Source organism: Rissa tridactyla, chromosome 10, assembly GCF_028500815.1.
Source record: "Rissa tridactyla isolate bRisTri1 chromosome 10, bRisTri1.patW.cur.20221130, whole genome shotgun sequence".
NCBI lineage: Eukaryota > Metazoa > Chordata > Aves > Charadriiformes > Laridae > Rissa > Rissa tridactyla.
The window spans coordinates 5,123,942-5,144,575 of record NC_071475.1 but is presented as its reverse complement, the minus strand read 5'-3'; the positions used below and the strand labels follow the sequence as shown (position 1 = coordinate 5,144,575).

The 20,634-nt window shown below is 43.1% G+C and overlaps 2 long non-coding RNA genes across 3 annotated transcripts; one reads left to right on the top strand and one right to left on the bottom strand.

Annotated features, from left to right (window-relative positions):
• Positions 1 to 1,233: 1,233 nt before the first annotated feature.
• Positions 1,234 to 6,553, top strand: LOC128915669 (uncharacterized). Its single transcript, XR_008468721.1, has 2 exons — positions 1,234 to 1,865; positions 2,467 to 6,553. It is a non-coding gene; the product is annotated as an uncharacterized LOC128915669 (long non-coding RNA).
• LOC128915666 (uncharacterized) lies at positions 4,005 to 20,616 on the bottom strand. Of its 2 annotated transcripts, XR_008468709.1 has the most exons (3): positions 15,532 to 20,592; positions 5,333 to 5,416; positions 4,005 to 4,457 (listed from the first exon to the last, which is right to left on the bottom strand). It is a non-coding gene; the product is annotated as an uncharacterized LOC128915666 (long non-coding RNA). The 2 variants fall into 2 exon arrangements; XR_008468708.1 differs by having other exon boundaries at positions 4,005 to 5,416; positions 15,532 to 20,616.
• Positions 20,617 to 20,634: the final 18 nt, after the last annotated feature.

Below are 20,634 nucleotides of genomic sequence, written 5' to 3'. Positions count from 1 at the left end.
GAGAACCAAGTGAAAGCACTGAAGTGTCTGAAAATCACCAGCCACGTGCAGGTGTTAAAGCAAGTGATAGCCATAACAAGAGCAATGATAACCATAGAAATAATTAAGTCATTTGTTGCTGCTGTCATTCCTTCTCCTATTCCTACAATATTTGATGAATACGTGCTCCAAACAGTTCCTGACCCTGAAGAAACATTTTCAGATGACACAGAGTGCAAAGAAAAGAGAAAACAGCTTGATAGTATTACAAGCACAAACATACCTAAAATAGTTACTTATTATTATGTGGTGATTTTATATTAAATTATTTTGCTGAACTTTATAATTTTTAAAGTCGCTTATCAGCTTGTAGCATAATAATAGTATATAGTTAGACACCTGAAAGTTGTTTATATACCAACACGATTTTTTTCTTCCTTTTTTTTTTTTTAGCTTGAGAAAGAAAGTATGTAAAATTGTATATACGTGAGAAGGGCCATCTTCCAGGGGAAAACACAGCAGAATCATCACTAAGGCAAAAAGATAATTTAATTCTCCCCTAAATCATTCCCTTTTGGTACGTTTTCTTCATATTTAGTAGGTGGATGAAATTCCCTCTGTAGGTACTAGGCCCGTGTTATTACAATTCCAGCATGATATATGTTTATTTTGGCGTCTAACAAGATCATGAATCAGGAAATAACATTGCACTTTATATTACGTATTTATTTATTGTGTTAGGATGAAATTTACCTGGGTCCAGAGAACGAAATTAGGCTGTTACAGCCCTTGGTTTCATATAAGTTATTTTCCTCTCAATGCCTATGCCCTGTGGGCAGAAATTTATTTCACTGGTGCTGAATGAGAATTCTCCCATTCCCCCACCGCCTCCAGGTATAATTTCTATACCTTGCCCTCCTGCTTCCAATTTTGTATCCATTACTGGAATGCTTGAAAACATGAAATATAATACCAACAGTCACAGAGCGAGAAAGTCTGCAGTGTGTTGGGAATATTTTTTGTTCCTATTCAATCCTTTTGTAATCAGAGAAATCCTGCTCAGTAATTTGAAGTCTTCAGTGATGTTATCATACTTCTGATCTTAACCTTTTGGCTGAATTTTAGGGGCTGGTTGGCCATTGGAAAGAAGGACTATTTTACAGGCGGTTTATAGGATGCAGATTTGGAAGATCTCAGTTCTTCTCTGAAGTACGTCACACACTGGGCAATGAAAGGCAACTCGAAATGGAATGTGTACTAATAAATGGAAATACCAAAGTGGAAAATTACATCACAGAATATAAAAGAGCACAATGTATTTAATAATACAACAGTAATTACCTTTAATAATACTAAAAAATCAGTGAAAAACATGACGAGAACTTTGTGAAGTGTCCAAACGTGTTCTGATTGCTATATTTGATAACTTTGCAAGAACTTAAGTCTTAAAGATCTGAAGTCTCCACGAGATTAGATAGTATTTGTACACAAAATGCAGGAGAGAAGTTAAATGAACAAATGACAAGTTTATCTCGCATAGGAGAATTATAAAATCATTAAGCAAGTAAAAATTTATTCAGTTACTTGGCTAAGGCCCAGCAAGGATTTCACAACACTATCAGCAGGGTGTTGAAATGTTTAAAAAAAACAACCAACAACCCAGCAACCAAATGCTCAGTTTCAGAGAAGCACTCTCATTTAAGAAACCCTCTCCTAAGTATTTCTCAGATAAGGAGCTCTTTATCAGCATGTGTGTATGTTCTTCCTGGAATCAAGGTTCGTGTAAGTTTTTTCACATGCACCAACATTCTCGCAGCGCTTTATGATTTCTTCTGCCTCAAGCACCAGGAAAAGTGGAAGTAACAAGCATATACAGTTATGAAGAGGTATGACATATAAATATTATTTATATTTACTTAGTGATTTGAGCTAAGACAAAGAGCATCAGAGTGTAATGAGTTAACCAACAGTAACTTCTGTCACTTTTGCTTGTGCATAGAGAAAAAATAAAATCTCTTAAAAGCATGGATGGATAGGAATATGTCAAAGCAGGAGCACAAGAAGAGGTAGCTCATGCAACTGCAGATACAACAGAAAATTGTAAAGCTCTGAAACAAACGAAATTGAGGGGTAACTTATGTAAAGGCAATAAAAAATGTGCTCTGGACACCCAGCAAAACCCCGGTGTAATTGTATTGATCACGTAGCATCCTTTGAAACAGCGTGTTTCTGAATTTCTGCTCTGTGATGTATCTTTTCTTTGGAATAGTCTGGCCATCTAGGAAATATTTCACCCTACCTTCCAGCACAAGCAGAAGTTTAAAAACAATGTAAATGTAAATACTTGCTGATGCCAAACACTTCATTTGCCAAGAAATTATGCATTTTGTATCAGGATTACATCGTAACCAAGATTAATTTTTGTATTGTCTCTGGCAATTCTTTAACAAAAACACCGCCTGATGAAATACAACCTGTAACTCACAGGTTTTGTATGTTCAGGGAAACTTCTCTCAACAGCTGACTTACAAATGTCCATACAAACCAAGCTGCACCGTACCCTGCTTTTAATCTAACTGCCAGATACTGCAGAGGTAATGTCTTGGGAGATGGCACTGGGTTCTTGAAGAAGGAGCTACCCACTGATGAAGATCTTATGGAAAACTAGAAATTTTTAACAAAACCAATCAATGAAGGCACCCTAAATTCTCTTAAGAGAAGGAAAACATCTCAGCATCATAATGTTAGGCAACCATCATCCAGTAAGAACTGAGGTCAAGTCTCAAGTGGTGCTTCACAGCATGAATTATAAGGTCGCTTGGTGCAACTGTACAGATCGACTGATCACAAACAAGCCTCTGATTTCTGTACCCAAGTCTGCTCTCTTGCTTAGTTAAAGAAATCAACCTCCACAAAAAAGCAACCACTTTATATACCTACATTTGTATCTGTAGATTCATCAATATTCAAAACCATCTACTATAAAGTCAAAGATTAGTTCTGGGAACAAAACCGGCACCATCAAAACACAAACCTAAGAAGAAAAAAAAGGAAATAGAAGAAAAGAAGGAACCGCTGACAAGTGGTAGAGAAACAGTGAGAAAATATTTGTGAATATGTCGGGTCATTATCAGATAGATCTTCCCTTGCATCCAGTTTTAGTTACTTTTGAGACTAGCCACATGACTACAAATATGCTCACGGCTGCCGTTCTTAAGACACATTATGTGCAAGATTCAGCCCTGGAAAGCAAACTAGCAGGAGTATCATGCACTGTTTGAGTCTTGTTGACTCCTACCATGGCAAAACTTTTTGATTAGAAGTAAATTTCACTGAATTTGAGTAATGTGGAGCTCTCCTTCCAACAACCAAATGATACTTTTGTGAGTCAAATGTAGAGTTTATAAGGCTTAAGTCATTAAGCATGACTGAGCTGACCAATCACGCCACGCAAACACAGACTCATCACCACTAAGCGATGTCAAAAAAATAACCACATCAAGAAAACCAGAAGCTTAAAATTTGGAACAGCACAGAGACTGAAAAACTTCAGCTTCTACCCAAGCAATTTGTCAAAAGAAAAACACTAAACTTGACAAGGAAATTCTTTTGCTGAAAATAACACGCTCAGTTATACTATTACGTTGCTGGTGTTCCCCTGCTCCTCTTCTTCCTCCTGAGTTTATATCTAGGAAATATTTCCAGAACTTGCTGGTTCAGTTACCTCTTTCAGAGTCTTGGCGTTCAGAGGTTCTAGCAACAAAGCCTTATTATTATAAATACTTCAGCTATAACATTTCTAAGGAAATTAGACTGAGTATCATTATCTCCTGATGACTCGCACCTAGCAATTTTAAATCATCTAGTGTGGGAGAAGGCTCTGAGGTCAAAACACTTATTTTGTTATTTCATTAAAATCAAAAGGGGAAAAATAGCATAGAAATTGCAAAGCCTGGGAAGGGAAGTCAGGAAACAGCAAGACGAGAGAGGATAAAAATTAGCACTATGTCGATGACTCTGGAAAATCACGAGTACATCACAAATTTTATTTTGGTACAACAGGATGATAAACAGTACGTTTGGATTGCACAGACTTTTTTTTTAAAAAAAAAAAGTTTTTCCTCACATTTATCATTCATCCTTGTACTTGAATAACAGCCCATTCTTGAGCTTACAGTCATGAAAATTCTCCTCACTCACACGTAAAGTTACATTGACTTCCAGATTACTTTTTTGTTTTGAGTATGGACACCAACCCTGAACATTACCTTCTGGCCTTCAAACTTGTCACGTAATACGTAGTATTTACATATTAGCTACTATCTAGAAATGAGCAGTTTTGACATGACCACAGTATTTCCTCATCTCACAGAAGTACATGCAATGAATCAACAGTAGCACGAGAGATGCTCTGTCACCGTCTCTTGCACTCAGCATTGCTTTACAGATGACATGGTATCAAAGGTAACATCCAACATCTGGAACAAGCAAATCACGGACTAACAGAAAACAGTAAAGCCAAAAGTAATTTTCCCTGCACCCCTAGAGAACTATAGAAAAGGCTGAATGAAATCTTGCTGAGTCCTGCGTGGAGCCCAGTTGCAAACCAAGAGTGATACAAGATTTGCCTGGAGTTTGAACTGAGCCCTCTGCATTGTTCTGGGAGCTCACCATTAAAAGACGAATAAATGTTAGCAATGAAAAGTCTGAGAGAATGAACATCTGAAAGCCTAGCCTAAAGATCTGCAAGGGGTCTCATAAATATACAGTAAACATCCTCACTGATGGATTCCCCAGAGGAGAAAAATTCTACATTACCCACAAAGCACATTTTTTACAAACCATTTCTTTCTGTCTGGATACAAAGAAGCAAAGCAGAGCATTTAACATATAACTTGTAAAATTCAAAGTTTAAAGCCAAGGAAAACAACCAAGATTAGAGCTGCTCAACAAAATCTTATCTCTCCTCACATAGTTTCTTTTTATTCTTAAAATTTGTTGATGAACCAGCAAATGAGACTCTTAACCGTCAATACTGTTAGATATCACGGCTTTGGGTGCACGAAGACAAATTAAGCAGTATGGGCTTGAATCACGTCAACACTACAGGCGACTGCTGTGGGTTTTGCCACCCGATGTGTTGGTAAGGGATTAGGGAGTTTGCTTTTGATTCGTACTCTGCTGCCCTAAGCTTTGAAGAACGCAGTAGGTCCTGGCAATTTTTGTTGGCCCAGGTCCCTCATACACGGGCCATGTGTGACCAAGAGTGCCTTCTCATGAAGAACACAGCAGAAAGTTGAGCACGCTCTGCCAAAAAGCCCCTGGGAAGCAGGGTTTGTTGGCACAGCCCTACCTCCAAGCAAGCAGCCAGCGGGGGTGCACCTTAGAGTTATTCAGCTCCAAGGAAAAACGGCACCGGTCTCTTCCAAGGCAGACTCTGAAAGCCAAATTACAGAGGATATGACTGGTAAATAACTACAAAAGGGGAAGACAGGAGAAACTCATACCAAAGTATCTGCGCAAACAGAACAGGAATATTGCTCTGTTACCAACAGCATTTACACATACAGGATACACGCAGAGAGGATTCTGTTTCTCCTCCTGGCATTCAGCCCTGAGTAGTGAAACAGCTGATGCTCTAGGCTACAGTGGTCCCTCCTTTTTCCAGCTGGTCAGATACCAGCTGAGGGACCCCTGTAAGCACCACATAAACTCTGGCAACAAGGACTTGCAAGTCGAGTTTATGCCTGCGCACACAGAGGTGCTCCAGGTGGCCTTTAGCTGCTGAAGTTCCTGCCATCCTCACATCTACTTCTTGTCCTCTTCTAGCTCGCAGCAGAAAAGGATGTGGGCGAAACACAGCTAGTCTGGTCATGGACTGCTCCTTGGGGTCCATCATGTTAAGACCCTATAGTCTGGAGCTGAAGTGAGATAATATTTGAGAAAAGGAAAAGAAAACACGCATCTAGAGAAAAAAAATCTGGCATAAACCACATAGAACAGCTAAAGAAAAAGAAGTGACAACAAACAAGCTCTGCAGTCAAGGAAAGGGTAAAATCTTGGCCCTACCGAAGTCAGTGGGATGTTTGCCAGAAAGCTGTAGACAGCTTGTTTTATCCAGGATTTTTAATTAGTGATTAAGTGATTCAATGGCAAGTTGGCTGTTTTAAGAAGGAAAGAAAAATCACAGAATAGCTCCAGCATGCCTCTCCCTGCCCTGCCTACCCCTTGGGAGGTAGATCATACACAGCTTTCTTCTGGGAGACTTGACAGGTATTTCATTGAACCTTAGTGGAAATCTGTAGTTTCCCAGGCCCTGCCTCCTTCCCCAGTCTGGGGATGAAGATAGGAAACACCTGCTAACGACACCAGAGACACAGCAAACAGCAGAAGTCATGTGTCAGCAGAAAGCACACAGGGAAGCCCGGCCCCTCCAGTGCAGATACAGTCTATCCGATGGCAAATGGTGTATGGAAAGAAACGGGATGCGGCATTCATTTAATTGACATACATTTGAGCGGATTTGAATTATTCTGGAGTGACACACGCACAAATAAACAAGGTCTCTCCCTGCTTTAAGGCATAAGTCAATTTGTTAAAAGCCCCACAACCCAAACGATCTATTCACACTGCACACTTCTCTTATTCTGCTTGATTTTTCTGATTTTCCCAGTCTCCTTCTGCTTTTCCCTCTCTAAAGTACATGGGTTTCCATGGAAACAAAACACGTCATCGGAATGGACAGAACTTGGTGACATCCCCATGCGCAGCACGAAATCGCAATTTAAATAAGCATTTTTTGCAATTTCTAACATGAGCCGAGGAAGGCGACGGGCGATTACGCTGGGCACGTGTGCGTACATGTGTTTGCGTGGGCGGCCGCCCGTGCGCGCACGCACTCCCTCTCGCCACGCCGCTTACACACATGCAAGGCCACCACCCGCTTCCCAGGAGAGCACGCAGCAGAAGGCTCGGCAGAATCCGTCCCATCCTATTCTGTTTTAATATAGCTGAAAATTGCTTTGACAGCTGAATAGCTGCTTTGTTTATAACTCGTTCTTAGCTGACTCCGCTGCATTATGTAGCTTTGTAAAGAGATTACTTTGTCAAGAACTGAACATATATGGTCTGAGCGTGAACAATTCAGAACGATGAACTGCATTCATTTTATATGACATACGGGGCTGCAATCTTGCTGCCTTTAAAATGTGTCTGCTTTTCTCCGCGGGTTTCGTTTTCTGATCTTAAGTGTTTTTAAAACGTTCTTTGAGTCTTCGGGATTATCTTGTTTACCTGTTCCTGGACAGATCCAGAGAACTGTCAATATGTCAAATGTCAGTAAGTTGTCTCTCCCCCTAAATGCTGGACGGAACTAAGTTTTTGGCTGCGCATAACAGGAGATCATCATTATCCAGTTAGCCAGTTATCCACCTGCAAATATCCTATTCCTGCCCTAAATAGCTACAGTTCTGGTAGTATTTGAATCAGTATTTCAAGACAGCAGTGCCCCAGCAAAGGCGTGGAACACGGACCCCACTATAGGGAACACCGTATGGAACATATACAGCTTCTTACCCCGTCCCTTCATCTCCAGCCCCAAAAGCGGTCCTAAGCAGGCAGATCTCCTGGGCTGCGTGACTCCAGTACAGCTGCAAGTAAGCCAGTCCCTAGTCTTTACAAAGCCTTATCAAAAATATTAAAGCAAAACCAGCCTGCGCAGCATTCCTGGCACTATCAGGGCCTCGCAGAGAGCACTGAAGGCGCTTTGCAGGCTCTGCTGGCGATCGCCTTTAATAGTGCCTGAGTTGACTGCACTGGTGGTCTCATCACAATTTCTACTTCTAGCCACGGCTTGTTTAGAAATTACATTATTTCAGATTCACTTTGTGCCCTGCCTGGAGGCACAACACAGACTCAGGGCATTTTTCTCTGGTTCCTCCTGGCTTTTTCCTCTCTTTCTGCCTCCCTTAATTTTTTAAATAAACACCATTAATTCCGATGGGTAGATGATATGGTCCAGTATAAAGATGACTAAGAACACTAATTGTCCTAACGGCAAAATTCCCATTGACTTTGTAGTAGGCATTACATTGATCTTTTGTGGTCTGGAGACTGAGAGCTTTACTTAAAGACATCACTGGAGGCTTTTCTTCTGCGGGACACAGAGTTGGGCCTTGAAACATCTTGCATTTCAACAGTTTTTGTTCGGCCCATGAACTGGCAGAACCCCAATTTACCCTGCGCCCTGCATTTTGCTCTCAGTGGTATTTTACCACTTCTGAAAATATCAACCTTCTCGAAAAAAAGAGGGGAAGTTTGTCAGACAGACAAATCCCTCCTTATCTCTTAGTCATAACCACAATCCACTTCGGATGATTTAAAGAGCTTCGTACATATTTACCTTAAAAAAAAAAAGACAAGAAAAAGACTTCTTTGCAAATCACTGTTTGAAAACAGGAGTCACAGAAAGATTCCTCATAACCTTGTTTGCTCCCACTCATACTCCTAATGTGCACGTATTTCACAAGAGTTGGCACACTATGTGCTAATTTATTGGATATATATATAGATATTTTAAATTCACCATCTGCGTGGAAGTTCTTTGTACTAGAAACTAGGGTCTTGACTAATGAATTCCTTATCTTCCACCCCTTTGGCAAACGATGGACTGTTGTCTATTACTGACAAAAAGACCCCCTGCCACTGACCATGCAACATTCAGGTAAATGATGAAAGGCCGCACGGGCGGTTTAGAAACTATTATTCTTGTTGCACTGGGAATTTTCAGATTTAGCAAGAAGTCATGAGATCTTCAGAGAGTCAGTAAATTTCCACAGATGGTTTCTGTGCTTCACCCCCCCTTGTGGCAAACCTGGCTGAACCACCAAACATGTCTCAATCGGTCTGCAACCTGCTCCGCCGCAGGAGCCTTCGGAAAATCCCAGGCCCGCAGACACCAGCTGTACCGGGTTATGGTTGGTGCCAACAAAGGCAGCAGCGATTTGCACCGTCACTGTTTGTGTGTGTTGGCGGGAGGGGGTTGAAGTCAACTGGATGAAATGCACCAAAAGCATTGTGCAAAAAAGAGCACGACCGAGGGAAAAGGACAGTCAAGGTTTGCAGAGGAGATGTAAATAATTTCCAAGATCGGAGGGCCTCGATACAGAGAGAAAATGAGAAGTAGGAAGGGGAAGGAAGGTGCGTCATCAACTTGCAGCATGATCTTTCTGGAGTAAATAATACAGCTTTGCACATGCTAAATGTGCCTCACACTTTCCTTCAAGGAGAGCTCCATACTGTTAATATCTGAGATGCTGTATGTCAATGTTCATACATCTTCTCATTGCAGTGCCGCTCGCACCTAGAAATCTGAATTTAAGTCTCCAAAAACATCTAAAATCACTGCCCCTGATGCAAGTCTTAGTTGTTGCCTGCCACTGCATGAACTATCCCTCTGTAAGGTAATAGCTATTAACAAGCTCGGTACGTCCACCCAGACAGGCATCCATAAGTCATTGAGTGTCAGACTATGATGATACAAGAAAACATGAGAGCTTGTTAAAGACCACTTTTCCAAAAAGCATCTTAAATTTTGGGCCCTGACAATGGGTCAGTACATAACTCCTTTTTGACCAGAGGCATATAACTCAGATTAGGTGCCTCAATGTGGGGAGAAACACAAATGTTTTGAGCACAATATCAGTCAATAAATGATAAATAAAATGCAGAGGAAGGTGCTGCAATTTAAGGAGGCAAGTAACTATAGAAGAGAATCAGGCAAATCCAGCCATCAGTGGAATGATGAATTTACTCCATTGGGTGTATGGCCTTTTTGTGCTTTCTCTCCAGGACTGGGCCAGGGAATATGTTAGACAGTGGACTCCCCACTGGCTCACCAAGGCTCAGGTGGCTGACTTGCAACAAGCAACAAACTCCTTATTTGCACAGAAAGGAGATCTGGTGCATTCTGGTTTCCAGAAAGATGACTAAAAATGTAAGGGCTGATTCTATTAGCAAATGGATACATTCCTTGTTCACGGTGCCTTCAGCCTTTCATATTTCTTGGACAAGTGGGCATGGTGGGAGCAGGACAACGAGCCCAGCTCTCAGTGCCCACATGCTGATAAAGGCAACAGTGCTGGGCATGAGCTCATAATTGGGTTAGCAGGTCACACCACTATGGATCAAAGCGTTTAAGACTGCATCTAGAGAGCTGAATAACTCAAGGAAGTCTGGGGCTATTTCAAATGGATCTTTACTGTCAATGACAAATTTTTCAGAAGTATCGACAACCTTTCTGTGGATCTCAGCCCAACAGTTTCTAAAAGAAACTTTGGAAGTCCCAGAACAGAAAGAATCACCCCAAAGAAGCTGTGATATGGTTTCCTTTTATGAGAAGGGATAAGGGTAGGTACGAGAATTTCCTCATCCTCTCATCTCAGAGACAGGCAGCATGATTTTGCACAGCCGCAACAGCCAGGCTTGGCCATCCACAGGGCATTTCAACTTTTCCCTCAGCAGGGCAAAAGTCCACCTGAAAAAGAAGCGACTAGAGAAGGAATCCCCGACAGCCGCTGCCCTAGCCTGAATGCTATGAGGCTCTTACAGTCCCTCTCTGTAAACAGGAATTGCCTTTGGACCCTTAAAAAACATGCACTATATCATTCTGGAATGGTGTTAATCTCTCTGTCGTGGAGGTCAAAGCAAGCTTTCTATTATAAGCTCTGTGAAACACACCTACTTCCCAGCCACTCGCTTGCAGGGAACAAAATCCAGCCGGCCAAAATGGTCCGTGTGTAACAGGACACTGGAGTGGGCACTTGAGGCAACATGGGCAAGGCTTTCTGGAGCTGTGAGACCTCCGAGCTGGAGGCCGAGCCCCCGGTGAGGCAATACTGGCTCAGTGACACAGTCACAGAAGAGACAGTTTTCTCTTTGCTTCCTTGCAAAGGAGGATGGTCTACTCACCGGCAATACCAGCTGGAGAGGCCACTGCCTCACCTCCCACCCGAGGTCCAGCAGGGCCTTGCCACGGTGCCCCCCACCAGCAACCGCGCTCCTTGCCTGCCCCTGCCATGCTTTCGTCTTCCCTAGCACCTTTGCAACAGTCCTTTTTCATCCATCTCGATAGCATTTATGACAGCTACAGCCCAGGTGAGACTGGGCCTTGTGGTTAGGAAGGACAACATCCCAACCTTGGAGTCACGTTGGCTGGAGTGATGACTGACACATCCCAAAGCACAAGCAGTGATACCCAGGGCGTGGCAAGATGGGGGTTAGCTGAGGACCCTCAACTTCATTCTTTAACACATTTTCTGTGTATTTTCCTAGGGGTACAGAGTATACATTGGCTTTGCTGATAAACTTATCAGTAGCAGAATGAAACATCTGTTTCACTTGTACTGTTTACACAGAGACTGTTTCTCCAGTTGGCAAGTTGGGATTCAGCGATCAGGGTGATGCTGTGCTTTTTTCCTTACCCCATGAACATCGCTCCTAACGGTGCATGCCACGCATCAGAAGATTGGGGAGAGATGCTGCGTCAGGGGCCAGCCCTCCCCCATGCCTATCCTGGAGGTCTTCACCTCCACTCTGGAGGTCGTCTACATCATTCCCAGCCCCAATCCAACCCCTAGAGACTGAGGAAGGCTGTGGCACAGTACATGTATGCCGATTACATCTCCAAACAGGAGGAACACACAATCGGTGGGATCCGCCTGCTTTCTAGCCCCTTTGTGCTCAGGGGCAGAAATACAAATAAGCCTCAACGTCTTTTTCCTGCTTATGTGAACTGAGATCCGTTTTTCAATAGCAGGCCCTGGCAGATAAGGATTCCCTTTTCTCGGTATTTATTTTTTGGGAGGGAAGGCCTTTCACTGGCTCCCAGCACTCTGGAGGTGCAATGGGCAGGCAGGTAGAGCTGTGATTGAGGGATGCTCCTACAGCCCTGGAAGGTGGTGTTGCCATGCCACCCCCCATAGCCCAGGGCACAGCCGGCTGCTACGGGTCTGTGCTTTTGCAGATAGATTAGTCCCAGGACCCTCCAGCAGAGGATTTGGTTGAAGTTTCTTGCCATGACCGTAGGACACGGTGTCCCTGTGCATTCTCAGCTCAGCTGCTCATCACCCCCCCCCGCATTGGGCTCATTTGCTTGGGTTGCCTCAGGGACAATAGGATCATAAACTTTATGAGTGAGTTTTCCTCCTAAATGAATTACATAACGCAACCATTGCTAACAGCTGGTGTTGTTTTAGGAGGACCACAGAGACAGAAGTGGGTAGGAATGGCAATAATCCTCCCAACAAGCCCGGGCACCCGCTGGCAGGAGCCGCACCCACCCTTCACCCCCTCAGCGTGTAACGTCACGCACCACCCGAGACGGCAACCCAGAGCCCATCCAAAGCAGAACACGCAGGACACGAACAATTACCTTTCATCTGCTTAAACTCACCAAAAGAGTGCTTTTTGGGAAGAACAGTTTTTAAAATATCTAAGTGACAAATCCAGCTCTGGGCAAAGCCAGCAGAGGTGGAGGGCCCTGCAGACAGCTCACAGGGGGAAGATTCAGGTTTGAACTTTATTGTCTTATTGCACTTGGAGAATCTCCTAGGTAATTTCCTGGGTATTTTTGAGGTTACTTCCTCATTGCTTTCTGGGTAAACTAGGTCAAAATGCTCGCCTTGTCTAAACCTCAGTTTGTCAATATATAAAATGAAGGCAATGAGACAAGTTGTTGCCTGCTTTTTCTCCATGGAGTTTGACCTTAGGAAAAGGCCATACAATGCCCCTCTCCATTAGAACCAGGAAGGCCTTTGAAATCCCCAAATTCACAACAGCTGAGAAGTGCTGCCTGTTGCTATAGGCAGCTCAGGAGGAGCACAAGCGAAATGTGGACAACAACTAGACTGATTAGAAGAGACGTGCTTGGGGTTGGGTAGCTTTTTGTCCCTAAGAGAAATAAAATAAAAATGGTGTATCATCTATAATTGTTTTCTCTTGATCAGCCTGCCAGCTAAAGGAAGCATACCTTTACAGATCACAATATCTGACATCTCACGAAGCACTACAGGAACAAAGAGATTCCACCACCCACTGTGCTGCACCCCAGATCCGGCTGTTGCCTACTGAGATATCGCAGTACATCCAAGCCACGTCTGTTGCCACTCTGCGCACAACATTTGTTCACCTATGCCGACCCTCTCAATCAAAAACTGAACATTTAAAATCACTGCAACGTTTGGGGGTCCTGCAGCGTATATAATGGGATCTGATAAAGGGAAAGCTACTGCGAACAGACAACAAAGACAGATAGAGAGGTTGGTTGTCAAGTGTCTTTGAGTCTGAATTGATACACGTGGTTATCAGATTTCCCTTAGCAAAAAGGGGTAGTCTACAGCACCACAGATAGGAAATACGAAGTTTTTTGGAAGAAGATAGGCATTTTTTTTTTTAACGTCTGCCAGCGACAATGTTTTACTGCTTTGTTAACGTGCAGGGTAAAATCTACCAACTAACAGCACCCAAGACATGAGGCTGGTTCTTCAGAGAGCCTCTGTATTTCAGCATTTGCATTAAATATGGCAATAAGCCTGGACCGATTTCAGTGTATGTTACACCGCATCAGCACTCTCATACTATCTATAGCTTCCCGTCCTTTCTCATGTAATAAGATCCAGCAATCTCCATAGATTTGTTACTTGAGTGACTCCTTACTCCTTTAGTGTTTCAGAATTTGGGGGTAATACTTTCACCAGGTCTTTGAAAACGTACCCACAGTCTTTTCAGGGGCAGAGATAACAAAATTAAGAATTATGACTTAGCAAGACCACTACAGGGAGACAGGAATGCTGTTGTCACAGCAGTATTGCCGTGACTGGTGTTTCCTATAGCATCCTTTGGCTGCCTTCCACTCTCTAAGTGCCCTTTATCTGGCTCCTCCTTCTCAGTCGTCCCAACTATGAGTGGCATATCTTCTGTTTCATGGCCCTGCACGGGCTGTCTCCATGTTGCGGTATCTTCACAAGTCATTCCTATGACTTATGTAGCGAGGCTTCGTACACAGGTTCAATAGCGCGAGTCCTTTGAACCACATTCCTCAAGTCCACTTTTCATCCCATTATCAGACTGGTACTGAATAGAGGCCAAGTGGAAAATCCCAGTATGAAATGCACTCCCGTGGCTGACATTCACATAATGGCTAAACTCAGAAAAGGTTTGGTAAGAGACCTCACCACGTAACTGGACTATGTGACTTGTTTGTGTTTAGTCTAGTTTGAACAATTTCTGGTATCTCAGGGTCAAAGGCTCACTTTTTCATAGGTAAACATTTTAGAGGACTCATGTATTAATGACATATCACTCGCCAGAATCGAAACTACTTCTGCCTAGGCAGTTACCTTGGGCAGAAAAACATTCAACCAGTGACTCTGACGCACAAACCGGCTCCAGGCCTTAAAACGAGGACCATTTGCTACACTGTCTTACTACAGCAATTATACAGCCAAGGCTGGGGATTCAAGACAACAAAGCTACTTGAATACATTAGGAAGGTCCCTCACTGCCTGTTGAGAAAAAAAAAAAAGCGCTAATTTGTGACAGTTTCAAAGCATATTTGTTGCTTAAGTAGCATAAAAGAAATTGATGGCTGTAGTCATCTGATGATGATGAGCTTCGGCCACACCAGGTCCTTCAACGCACATGTGTGTCTTGTGCTGCACTGAACAGAGCCTACAGATACACACGTCCAGGAGCACCCCTGCACACACGGTCCCCAGAGGGGTTTTGCAAACTGCTCATATGAACTGTGGCATTAAATTACACTTAGCTTGACTGATCTGTAGCTCATCAGTTGACCTCTGGCTCCGATTCCTAATAACTAGGAGCATCTGACATAAAGACCTCAGCGAAGGCGCGGGGAAAGAAATAACTGCGCTAATTAAGCTATGCAAAGTGCCTTGGAGGAGAGTGCTCCACTTCAAGGATACCCTGACATTTCTGACCCGTTACAAGTAGCGGCAGAAAAATTTCAGGAATTTAATGTGGAGTACTTAATTGAGACATAGAGGAAAAGAAATCAGTAGAATTTAAAATTGATTTCTTCCTTAGAGCTAAACCATATCGGCTTGGAAGACTTAGTAAATATTCTTAGCCATTATCGTGTCTTTATTTTGATTGTACAGAAGGTAGATCATCCGCATAAACATGATAGAAAACCACGTTGGCCTGGCACATTTATGATGAATTTTTTGCTCACAGTGCAAATGTAAATGCAATAGTCCTATTGCCATATCCTGCTTAGCACTTACATATCATTTTTTTAAATTTATTTCCATCATTTGAACCTAAAGACACAGAGGAATGTTTAGAATTTTACACGTGATAAATATTTCTTTCCGAGAGTGAACCTGTAAAAATGAAGCCCAGTTAATAATACACTAAGCATCTTTCACATCCAAAAAACCTAACTTCTACAGTATCCTCATAGGAAACATACATGGGTTTATCCATTTTAATAGCATGGTTAAATCGAGGCTTGAAAAAAAAGGGACTTACCAAGGTCAAAACGCATGTTAGATACAGAGCTGGGGAGAGAAATCCTGATTCAGATTCCCAGTTGTCTGCTCTACCGGTTTGATGGTATTCCTTTCCTTTCCTATATTTAGGAACAGGTTATCTGGAGGTCCCATTTAAATAAAGGGTGTTGAATGGGAGACAACTCTTCTTACTAGCATGGTTTGGAGCCCCCCAGAAGAATTCCTAGTTGTTCTTCAAATGAAAATGTGTGAATTGTTACCCAATTTGGGTAATAATTTCACTAGTAGCCAAAATTCAAGGCTCCTGTATTGTGAAACAGCTCTCCTTTTTAATTTACCCTATAATCTGCTCCCTGGCATGTCTTCATCCAGATTCACCACGTCACTGGAGAGTGTCAGAGTACCCTTTTTATAGCTGCAAAGATGAGCTCAGCACACAGCCCACGCTCTGAATATTCGGGAATTTGGAGTTTAGTTCATACTCATCACAGGTGTCAAACTGGGATGGCCCTTCTGTACTTCTCCATGTTGCTGCAGATTAAATGAACTGGTTACGATTAATACAGGAAGGTCACAACTAATAAAAGTCCTTTCCATCCAGGTGTTTTTATTCAGTGTCTGGAAGAAGACACGAATACTTAGATCAAGTCTCTCTGGACACATTTCTCAGTTTTTCCTTCCTGTTGGTGGGAACGCAGAGGACTGGATATGCAATCTCCAAACACTCTGGTTTGTGGCTCCGGCTGTATTTAATCTATATACCGGGGCAACAGCTTGCTATTACTACTAGCTGAAAGAATTACAGTGGAAGTGACCGGTGAACCTGAGAAGAATCAGAATAAAGACAGCCTACAGTTACAGCATTTTCTTCTTCTGACCTCCTAACCAAAGCAGCATCCTGCAGAGAGAGAGAAATCTAGATCCCACTGAATGTAAGAAAGTTGACCGGGAAAGGCAGCAGCATCCCTTTGATGGCAGAGCCAAAGAAGAAAACTATCTAACTTTCCATTGCAAAGTTTCCACTGGACCAAAAACAAAACAAGCATTCAGTTTGGTTACGCTTGAGCCTGGCTTTTTAAATACTTATCTGGGCCTACTATTCTTTCTCCAGTTCTGGATGCCGCGTGCTGCGCCCTCGTGCCTTCACTCCTCTCCTGCGGCCACGCAGCCTGGCTTGGGAACATCCCTGTGCTCTGCATTTCCCAACGGTCTCCTGTGCCAGCCTGAGCCGCCTTGGAGGGTAATAAGCTATTTGCGGGTTTAATACAATAAGGAACACAAAACGAATATATTTCTGTTGTTTTATTTACATAAAGAGCAATGTAACTGGCTCTCCCGGTCTCAGTCGTGTGCTATTAATAAAGTCCATGTGAGGAATATACAAATTTACACCACGTGTGGAACCTGTCGACATAACTAGTCTCTAGCTAGAATACTTTCCATGCCTCGTATCTCCATATAGCCCATCTTCCTGGGACATGTGACGCAGAAATGTGTCATGGGGACACATGTAGTCACTGGACTGATGAAAGGAATTCAAGGGAAACAGAAGCAACGATACGGCTTCTTCCAAACTCCCCTCAGCTTGTTGCTACTGCTCTCTGAAAAAATAATTGAGACATGAAAAAGATGATGTTGTCCCGGCTTGGCCCTCGTTTTACCTTTCATACAGCAGGCTTTTATGTAAGGCCATATTTTTCCAGAGATTATTAAGAAAAAGGAACTAAAAATCCACAGCTGTCAGTTTTTAAAAGCAAATAATCACTCCCACGCAATGGCTGAAAGGCAAACTTGTACCTAAAGACTTGCAACCGGCATCGCTGACATGTTTCATTGTCCAATCAAAGTGTTAAAAATAAAAATAAACAGAGCCCACAAAGAGAAAAAATGCACTGGATTTTAACATTCTTTCACAATTCATAATCAAAGCTGCGGTCAGCAACATGGAGCGAGAAAGACGCTTGGTTATAAGTCATGACTTTAATCAGACAGTCTCACTGGCGTCTCATGGAAACCTTCCAAATTAAATGGACATACAAATCAGAGACATTCAGACTAAAGATGAAACATCACAAATAAGCTCTTTTGTCTAGAATAAATAGAACCAAAACAGTCAAATGCTCAGGAAGATAACTGATACAACATTGTTCCCTTGGGCATCTTTGGTAGCGATTAACCCAGTGTGTTTTAAATGCCTAAAACAATGAAAGTTAGTGGACAAGCTATTCTAGTCCTCTGGGCATGAACTGTCCTCCTAATCTCCGCTCACCAGGTCTCCCCCACAGCCACATCCTTCTAACGCCCCGCTTCTTCCTTCCAGCCTCCAGCTGCTGACTCGCTCTATTTAATCAGGGCAGCCACCAGGAGATTCACCTACCAAATCCCAGCAACCCTCGATCTCGCTGCCGTGACCTCTGCCGAGCTTATTCCCAACTTTTGTTTGTTACTTTCATTCATTGCGCCAAATCTAAACTCGGGCTTGTCAGCACTTCGGGGCAAAGCTCCCATCACGCGTGGCACAAATTCCGCCCCCCCAGCCCCGTCGCATAGTCAATGCACACCTTATGTAAGCCTAAGTGTCTTAACTGCCCAAAGGGACGAAGGAAAGAACGAACCACAGTCCTCAGGCCTGATTAGATTTGAAATCAAGGGTAAAACTTCCACTGGCGTCGACAGTGCTGGATCAGCCGGGAAGGGACTGATCCTGAAGGTACTGATCCTGAAGGTACTGCTAAGGGCCTCTTGAAGGGCTTGCATCTTCCCTGTGGTGAAGGATTTCACCTTAGGGATTAAAGTCCTAAAGCCAACAAACCATTTTAACGAGAACCATGAAACTCCTCCAGCAACACTTGTTAGAAAGTTACCTGTCATAAAAGACATACGGCATCAAGGACTCTTGAGACTGGGGGTCACCAGAGGGTATTTTATCTTTCTCTGTATTTTCTCCAGAAAGAATAAAGGAGACGGAAGACAAAAAGTGAGATTATGTCACAGCAGAGGAATGTCTCTATTTATAGGAAGATAAGCCTTTTCCACCAAAGTCAAGTAATCTTCAAAAGATGACTATAAACTGCATTGCCATGCACTCTAGAGAGTTTTGTATAGTCTCTCCACTTCCTCGTCAATGTTACCCTTGTACCTTATGTAAAGAAACCTACATTATATATTACGTTGTATAGCTCAGCTGATCTTAACATGCCCTCCAAGTCCAGTTGCTAATTAGAATAAGGAAGAACATCAGCGTAAGTGGCAGGACTTCTGATTATGTCAGACCGACAACGGATACCTTAACAAATCAAATCACATCACGGACATAGTGTTCCATTACCTATGGATGGATTATCTGGGCCACAGATTGACCCACTCTGTCCTCCCCCTACAGCGTCGGCTGCGTCACAGCCAGGACACAGATGCATACCTGCTGAAAGTTTCCTGGTGCCTAAGGTTATCCCTGTGCTCTAAGGAGCTGCACTTACCACATTTTAAAAGATGAACACACTGAATAGTCACTGTCTCACTGGCACATGTTTTGCATTAGCCGTGGGCAATCTCCCCCCTGTCTCTCCCTGCCCTTCTTCATTATCTGGATAACTGGCTGCAGACCTTCTCCGAAGGAGTGGTTTTGGTAGTCATCACAGGGGTGTATTATGAAAGAAGGAGCTCAATCCTACTTGATATCTGAATTATAAAAACAGAAAGGCCACATAACACAAAGTTTCTGCCTTGCAGACCCCTCTATTTCAGATCTCGTTCTGCGTCCAGCAGTCAACGCTGACACTTCTACACAGGCCAGGCTCCCTCCTCTGCAGAGTTCATCAGCCCAAGGTTTGTCTGGAGGAAATCCCCACTTCAAACATGGATTTTGCTGAAGTTTGATGATGAAGAAATGTATCAAAGAAGTGATCTGCAGAAAAGGAGGGTATAGGCAGCAGTGACCTCCAGTTCTCTTTATAAACATCCTGTTGCGAAGGTGCTCTATTTGTATTTATGTTGATAAGCGACAGAGGGGCCCCAGGGTGCTAAGGCACTTTTTGGGCTCTATAGCAGCAGGAACTCCTTACTCAGTGGGGTGGAGCTGGGAGCCTTGGGCCAAAAAAAACTGGCTGGTCACTATCCAGACCGCAAGGATTTCAAAACATATGGGTACCCATGGGCTGGATCTACCCACTTGCAACACACTGCTTTCTCCCTATGCCATCTACTCCCTTCCAAAAATCCCACAATTGCTTTTATTGTGATTAGCTCAGCTCCCTTCTCTGAAGGGAAAACACATGGCACTTTTGGACTATATCTGATATAATGATTCTGTTCCCAGTTTCCAAACTCCCCTTTAACCATAGCCCAGGAAGTCAGCAAAGAGATAAATCCCACTGAGCTGCACAAACACCTTCCCCACACTGTATTCACAGGTATCCAGAGAGAAAGAGAGCAGACACACCTCAGGATGCAGGATCTGACTCAGAGATACCTAGGAAGAGTCAAGATATGGCACCAGGAACAACTCAGACCTAAGGAATTAACCTGTTTCATTGGAACTGAACAAGGACCTCCGCCCATACAAGCAAGATTAACAACAAAAGCATATTTTTGCATTATTTATCCAGCAACATAAAGATATATCACATTATTTCAGAACATCTATTCTTAGCTATACCATCCTCCATGGGAGATGGAAGAAGCAAGGCTTGTAGTCATTTGGGAATAATAGGAGGTGAAGAGTTGGTAGAAAATGCACGTCTAAGAGTTATTAGTTAACAGCAGAGCCTTCCTTTCCTAGATTCTACTTTTCCGCCTTTGATAAAGTTGTTTCCTCTGTTACACCGTTATTTACCTGAGATTTGCTTATTTACTTAGCTATTAACAGTCAGGTACACAAGGGGTTGTACTTATCTTTCTACTGGATACAGTCGCTGCGAGCTTCCAAAGAAAAGTCCCCCCTGTATCAGCTACCACACATTCTGGCCAGGACTGCGACTTCTCTGAAATATCTGGTGATATAAATTCTTGGAACCAAGCGGGAAGGAGCCTTATGCCATACACGTGGGAGCGCGGCTACGCAGAGATAATACGTCAGCTTCAGGAGACTTATAACGGCAAGTTTTTTTCTTTGCTTTCAACATCT